Source organism: Antechinus flavipes, chromosome 3, assembly GCF_016432865.1.
Source record: "Antechinus flavipes isolate AdamAnt ecotype Samford, QLD, Australia chromosome 3, AdamAnt_v2, whole genome shotgun sequence".
NCBI lineage: Eukaryota > Metazoa > Chordata > Mammalia > Dasyuromorphia > Dasyuridae > Antechinus > Antechinus flavipes.
The window spans coordinates 224,997,832-225,005,826 of NC_067400.1; the positions used below are offsets into that span (position 1 = coordinate 224,997,832).

Genomic DNA, 7,995 nt, shown 5'->3' on the forward strand with positions numbered 1-7,995 from the left:
TTTTTTAATTTTGGAAAATATGATTGTTTTTCACAAAATAGATTCCTATAGCAACATTTATTATTGTTGTTTATTGTTATTGTTTATTGTTGCTATTTTTAAGTGGAATAAATATTTTGGAATTTTATCAGTTTTATGATTATGAATGCAGTAAATATTGATAACTAAAACTTATGTAAGCAAAAGCTCTTGAGGAGTCCTAGATCATTTTAAAGAATATAAAAGGATCCTGAGATAAAAGTTTGAGAACCTTTCATTTTATTTTTTATAATATTTTATTTTTTCAAATACATGCAAAGATAATTTTCAGCATTCACTTTTGTTGAAATCTTTACAAATTGTTAAGTCATTAGAGTTGATAGAGACAATAATTATCTAATTTAGTATGATTGATCTGATCTTACAAGGAGATGTTATGGGCCAGAAGAAACAAGATACTAAGTAGAACTGATAGACAATAATGCTTGTGTTCACACCTTTAGAGAGCTCATATAAGCAAGAATATTTAAGTACTCATTGGAATTCATAAGTATGGGAGATTCACAAAGTTAATTGTGTAATTATGTGAATTCACTCCTCCCTTGAAGCTCTTAGGGCCAGAGAGCATTCTGGGAGGAAACCCATAATCCCAGCCTCCCTCTGCACTCCCATAGTTTGACCCCTCCATGGAAGGGGGAGTCTCAGCTGCCCCCAGTGTCCATCAATAGGTCAGAGAAGTGAAAATGAATAGCCTGTCCTCCTCCTTCTGAATCCAGTGCATCAGCTTGTGCACGACACTAATGGCAGATGCCTTGGTACCCAAGGGACTGTAGCACATATACAGCTCAAAGGCTCCTGTCACCAAAGCCAGAAGATTCTCATTAGGTCCTGTATAGTAGATGGTTTTGAGAGGGTGGGAGGCATTGTGGGCACGGCTGTGCAGATACTGATAAAGGCCCAGCAGCTGCTCCTGCTCCTCCTCACTTGAATATGGATCCTCGATCTTTGGGCTAGTGAACAGCCCTGAGCTCTTGGACTTGTAGATGAAGTGGCAAAGATCCGGGATGCCCACCTGGGTCACGCGGTAGAAGGGAGTCTGCAGGGCTTCCCGCAGCATATGATGGGCCCTGCGCTTTTTCAACCACTCCTGGAAATGGCAGCGGCAGTCTGAGACCATGAAGAAGTCCTCTTGATCAGTGGAGACCAGGAGCAGGCACAAGTCTGTGTCTGGCTCCATGTAGGAGATGTGCACTTGGAAGAAGCCCCCCCGAGTTGAATTTGAATAGGCAGATGGGTGTCCAAGTCTCTCCTTCTCAAAAGGAGGATGAGGAACTGATGAGGTTAAAGAGAAGGTGCAGGTCAATGGGATGAAGGAACTGGTCCTTCTTCCGCACCAAAGATACCAGCTGGTTCCGGGACAGCAGGATGGAAAACACGAGGCTCTTGGCCTTGGCCTGCTGCAGGCTGGTGCTCACAGCATCCTGCATGTCGGCAGCTAGGGGCAGGCAGAGGGCGGACCCTATCAGGAAGCTGGGGTCGCCAGCCATGAGCTGCAGCAGGTTATCCATGATGCGCTTGGAGCCCAAGAGCAGGAGACCCGCAGGTCGTAATTCTGCTTCTACTGGAAGATGTGATTGAGCTGGGTCCAGGTGAGCAGGCTGAGGATCTGGAATAGATGTACAACAGCTCCTGGGCTATCTCCTGCTCTGACTGGCGGGTGCGGGCCACAACCACCAGCACCGGTGGGGCTTCCGTGGACAAATACCACCTTATAGCCATCTGCATGAATGGAGTGAATAGCATTCTTGTCAGCTTCAGGAAGGACACCAAAGCTACCATGACCCTCATTGTGCTGGACAGCACCTCCTCCGAGCCATAAGAGGAATAAACCAACTTCCCAGCTTCACTGAGCACGAAGATGTGCTTCTGGTGCAGCCACCACGTTTCAGCCGCATCCTCCTCATCCTTGAAGCATTTAGGGCCAGAGACCACTCTGGGAGGAAACCCATAATCCCACTCTCTTGTATCCCACAATCCCTCTCTCGGAGAAGGAGCATAAATAGAGCTTCAGTGAGCCAGTCAAGAGTTCAGCTGAAAAGATTCAGAGTGGAGGAGCATCAGTTCAGAAGAAGCCACGAGTGGGAGTTGAACTAGAGCCAGGAATTACTTTGGAACATTCCCAGGGGTTGGAGAGGAGCACTCTGGGACATACACAGAGCACTCTGGGAGATTGAGAGCCAGAAGCCCTCTCTCAGAGGAAAGACAGGTTCACCTTTGTGCTGGCTGGAGGCTGAAGAAAGCAGAGGCAGAAGCAAAGGACAAAGCTGCAAGAGCTCTTAGAACCAAGGAGAGAGAGAGGCCTCTAAGAAAACTAACAGGGCTATATTGGAGACAATAAAAGATCTGAACTTTTATCACCTGGCTGCATTTGGGTGATTATTTACTTTTAACTGATACTAAGTCTGCCTCCAGAAAACCTCCCCCAGAAACCTGCTTTCTCTCAGAAAGAACCTTCATATTATTATATTAAAGAAGAAAAACACCACATTTTGGTGCCCTGAACGTGGGACTGACAGATCCCTCAGTGGATTTCAGTGGAAAAGCCTCTGATCCTGATCCAGTGGAAAAGACTCTTCAACCTAGAAATTAGGATGAGTACAACAAAGAAATTTTGTTAAAAGAGTTAAAGTAGAATTTTATCTAAGATGGGACAGATATTTAGAAAACAGCCTTCTTTTTCTATTCAAGAAAAATGTTTAGAGAGCATTGTCAAAGTTATGGAAAGCCAGGGTTTGATTATAGTTTTGGAGCAGATTACTGAACTTTTAGAAACTGTTAAGTACATATGTCCTTGTTTCTCTATGGAAAAAGAATTGGATTTAGACGAGTGGAAATTAATAGGAGAAAAACAGAGTGAATACAACAGATCTAATTCAAACTCCATGGAGTGGAAATTAGAAAGAGAGAATCTTTGTCAATTTTATAATAAAAATGGACCTGACTCAATTTCCAAAAACACATTTAATACATACAATTTAATACAACTGGCTATAAGAAGCTATTTAAGTGTTAGAATGAAGAAAAAGAAGAAAGTGCCAACTATACTAGGTGAAAAGGAAGAAGAATCAGATAAGAATGGAGTTAAATACAATTCTGAGTGTGATACTTCATAGCAGGAGCAATTAGATCATTCCACATCTCATGACCCTTCCCCCTCAATTAACGGGTGAAGGAAGAAGGGGGAGGGAGAGAGGCAGAAACACAGTCAGCTTCTCCTGTAAAGTAGAATATGACAAGATTAGAAAAAGCATTAATTAAGGCAAAAAATGAAGGAGAAGATACATATGATTTTATAAATGCATATCCTGTGTTTGAAAAGCTTGACTCTTCAGGTCAAAAAAAGAGAAAACACACTCCTTTTAATTTGGAAAAAATTAAAGATTTGAAAAAGGGTTGCACTCTTTATGGGGCTATATCATCTTATGTTAAAATGTTACTAGATAATTTGTCTTATGAAATCTTAACCCCAAATGATTGGAAATTCATAGATAGGACATGTCTAGAAACTGGACAAAATTTGTTGTGGCTTTCAGAGTTTCATGAACTATGTAGGATTCAAGCCCAATGCAATAGGCAAACAGGAGCTATTGGACAAATCACTTTTGACCACTTACCTGGTGAAGGTCAGTATGGAGAGAATTCAGAACAGATTTATTATTCCATACCAGTGTATGAGCAAATTTCTAAGGCTGCAATAAAAGCTTGAAGTTCTCTCCCTGGACAGAAGGATGAAAGTAAAGCTTTCACAAAAATAGAGCAAGGTCCCAATAAACCTTTTGCTGATTTTGTGGGACGTTTGCAAACAGCTGTAATAAGAACCATTAGAGAAAATGCTGCCACAGAAATAATGACCAGACATCTGGCTAAGGAAAATGCCAATGATGTTTGCAAACATCATTGGATGGGGATTAGACAAAGATGCTCTTTTAGAGATCATAAGACACTGTGTCACACTGGGCACAAATGCTTATTATGCACAAACCATGATGAACATGGAAAGACAGGGTCCCTTTTGGCAAAGGAATTCTAGAGAAACTCATCAATGTTTTCAGTGTGGAAAAATAGGACATCTTAGAGCTCAGTGTAGATATGGAGAGAGAGTGAGAAGACAGGGTGAGAGAAAACCCAAAACTCCATGTCCAAAATGTAACCAAGGCTTTCACTGGGCCTTGGAATGTAAATTGACCCAGAGAAATGAGAGGCAGGACCCAGCTCCAAGGTATCAATCAAAAGACAGATGGGGCATGATAGCAGCTGAAGTTACACCCAGAGAGTCTTTAGAAATTCAGGACTCTGATGTCATCAACCAATAGAAAAGCAATCAGGATTACAGTTGGGGAAAATACAGGCCTTTTAAACCCAACAAGGCAGTATCCAGTGCAAACATCTCCAATCTAATTGGCAGATGATGAGGTTCTAATCCCCAAATTGGTAAATAGAAGGGAATAAGATAAGTTAACTGCTTGGAGAAGAGGGTTTGCTTGTATTTTTAAAGATGGAGAAGGAATCAAATGGGTGCCAACAAGCCGTATTCGCCTTGTCCATCAGAGAGAAACAGAAAGAGAGAAAAACCTCAAAACAAAGGAGAAGATTTAAGAAACATCTGACACTGAAAGAGCATGGCTGACAATGAGACTGTTAAAAGAACTTTAAAATCTTTAGCTTTCAGTACTTTAAAATCTTCGTGAATCATTGGATTCCCTAACACAAGATGAACAAAAATCAGTAGTAATCATTGGATTCCTTGAGATGAAAAATTGTTGTTAAAACTATTGCAGTACTTAAATTTTCATGTTAATTCATGTTATTTGTTACATTATAACTAGCCTGTGTGATATTGCTATGTGCTTATGTTTATGTAATTATGTGTAATGCCTCCCATATTGATGGATTTATGTGTACCTGTTTCAAGTGAGCCCCTTCAGAAACCCGCTAATCTGATTTGATTTTCTATTTCCTTTGGTGTTTTCATCTCCCTTCCTGAGATGTCAGGAAGGGCATGACCATCTTCTTTTTATGGTGTTTTCACTCCTTTTTTGAGCAGTCAGGGAAGGTGTGCTCACCTTCTTTTTGGGATTCTCACCTCCTTAAGAAGTCAGGGAGGTTATGACCACTTTATGTTCTAAAACAAAAGAAAGCGGGAGATGTTGGAATCTTTACAAATTGTTAAGTCATTAGAGTTGATAGAGACAATAATTATCTAATTTGGTATGATTGAGCTGATCTTACAAGGAGATGTTATGGGCCAGAAGAAACAAAGTACTAAGTAGAATTGATAGACAATAATGCTTGTGTTCACACCTTTCGAGAGCTCATACCGTGTTTCCCCAATAATAAGACCTATCTCGAAAATAAGCCCTCCCCTTACTGTGCAAGATTCCTCTAAAATAAACCCTCCCCCTGAAAATAAGCCCTATTGAGATTGCTACTGTAGTGAAGGTGATCCCCTGCGCTACTCGCTACATTACGGTACCCTCTGTATGCACCGTCCCCCTCTTCCCCCCTCCCCCCCCCCCGGGGTGAAACGTACGCCGCGCTCCAAGCTGCATCCAATCAGAGCTGCAGCAGTGAGTGCATCATCCTGTTCTTCCCCAGTGATTTGCTTGCTGACGCCATTGAGAGCAGTGCCATGGAGGATAGCTGAGGCAGGACAACATAAAAACCCGGTATGTAAGTGGGAGTGAGGGGGCATGATGGAGGATAAAAGGGGCATGATGGAGGATAAAAGAAGAACTCAGGGGGCATCATGGAGGATAGAAGGAGCACTCAGGGAGCATGATGGGGTTAAAACATTATTGAGGGGCACAATAGAGTGAAAAGAAGGACTGGTCGTCATAATTTTATTATTTTGTCTGTTTTGATCCCCAGACATGAGTACAAAAAGGAAGAGCTATACTGTTGAGCAATTGTAGAGGAGTCACATGGCAAGAATCTTGCAGTTTTCTGTAAAGAAAAACTTTTGGATCTTCAAATGGTCAGAAAATGGAGAGCAGATTATAATAACCTCAATCAACAGGTGGATGAGGGAAAAGGGAAAAAGCACAGGTCTGAATCAGGTTGGCAACCCTTATATCCTGACTTGGAGATCCTTATTGGTGAATGGATTGCTGACAGGAGAGCAAAGGCCTTGGTTGTGCTCAGAGCTGATATTCAAGCATTTGCCCTTTCAATGGCACCAGAGTTTGAAATGGTCTCAGAAAGATTCAAAGCATCACAACACTGGTTGGACGGTTTCCTTCAACAGTATGAACTGTCCCTAAGAAGATCAACAACACTGTTTAAGCTGGAAGATGCTGAAGTTATTAAACATGCACTTGCATTCAAGTCCTTTATTGATAGGATCGACATTTCCAAGTACCAAACCTGCAATATGATTGCTATGGATGAAACTGCACTGTTTATGGGACAAGGATCTCAAACAACAATTCATCACAGGGGTGCAATGACCATCTACATTCCCACCACTGGCTATGAAAGTGCACGGGTCACCTGTGTTTTGTCAATTCGTTTGGATGGAAAGAAAGCCACACCTCTAATCATCAGTAAGGGCAAGAAAGATAAGAATGAACATGTATCAGGCATTTAGGTTCTTGAAACCTAAAAAGCCTGCTGTACACAAGCCGTTGTAAGAAAGTGGGTTGATTTAATGCTGCCACTTGTTATGCGAGGTAACCAAAGAAGTCTGATAATCTGGGATTCAGACAGCACTCACCATGCTAAAGAAATGAAGAACTTCCTTGCAGAGAGAAGAATAGATCAAGTAATGATTCCTGCAGGAATGACTGCCTATCTCTACACCCTTGATATTGCAATAAACAAGCCATTCAAGGACCATTTGCACATGGAAGTCAATGACTGCATTGAAAATAGAATGGAAAGAAATCAGCGTGGAAACGTTGTGAAGCCCTGTCTGCAAGAAGTTGTGACTTGGGTGAAGAAGTCATGGGATAAAATTACTGACAGCTGTGTCGCCAAGGAACTACGAGCAGGTTACCTGGCCAAGACATGTTCATTTAAAGAGAGCTATATTGCTGGCCATGACAGATTGGGTCCACTTCTTCTGAAGGAAATAGAGGCGCAAGACATCCAGGACGGAATTCAGGGTATGGACACTTATGACGATGTTGTTGAAGAAGATGACATGATTATTATTGAATAAAGGAACTTTTTTTTGTTCACATTTACCTGTTTATTAAAATTGCTGTCAATGTTCATTAAAATAAGCCCTCCCCTGAAAATAAGCCCTCTGGAGGTTTTCTGTCCAAAAAAATAATAAGACAGTGTCTTATTATCGGGGAAACATGGTATAAGTAAGAAGTACTTAAGTACTCATTGGAATTCACAAGTATGGGAGATGCACAAAGTTAACTGTGTAACTTTGTGAATTCACACCTCCCTTGAAGATCTTAGGGCCAGAGAGCACTCTGGGAGGAAACCCATACATTTTTGCAAAACTTAGTGTTCCAAATTTTTCTCCATCTCTCCAACCTTCTGATATAGGATAAATACACACAATTTTTCTAACATATTTCCATATTTGTCATGTTGCCAAAGAAATATCAGATCAAATGGGAAAAACATAAGAAAAGGAAAAGCAAACAAGCAAACAACAAAAACAGCAACAACACAAAGATACTTTATTCCTTCCTCAAGGTACATTAGTAAAGATTTATCTTTGTGAGTTTTGTTAGTTTCTCAGGACATTAAGAGACTAAATTTATTTGGGGTTACCACAGCTTTCCTTTTTCCTTCTCTCTCAATCTTACCTCTTCTTTCCTCATTTTGCTTTCTATCAGTTACCAAGCTAGCCTCATGCTAGATTTTTCAAAAGAAATTTTTTTCCCTTTTGTTTTTGCTCACCAATAGTTTTTTTTTTTCTTAAACTCAAACTTCCATTAAATCTTCCCTTGGGGAAACAAAAGAAAAATGCCTAAGCAAAATCAATAAACTGAGAAA

At 40.9% G+C, this 7,995-nt stretch overlaps 1 pseudogene; it reads right to left on the reverse strand.

Annotated features, from left to right (window-relative positions):
• Nucleotides 1-428: 428 nt before the first annotated feature.
• LOC127557118 (vacuolar fusion protein MON1 homolog A-like) lies at nucleotides 429-5,355 on the reverse strand (annotated as a pseudogene).
• Between the last annotated feature and the right edge of the window lie 2,640 nt (nucleotides 5,356-7,995).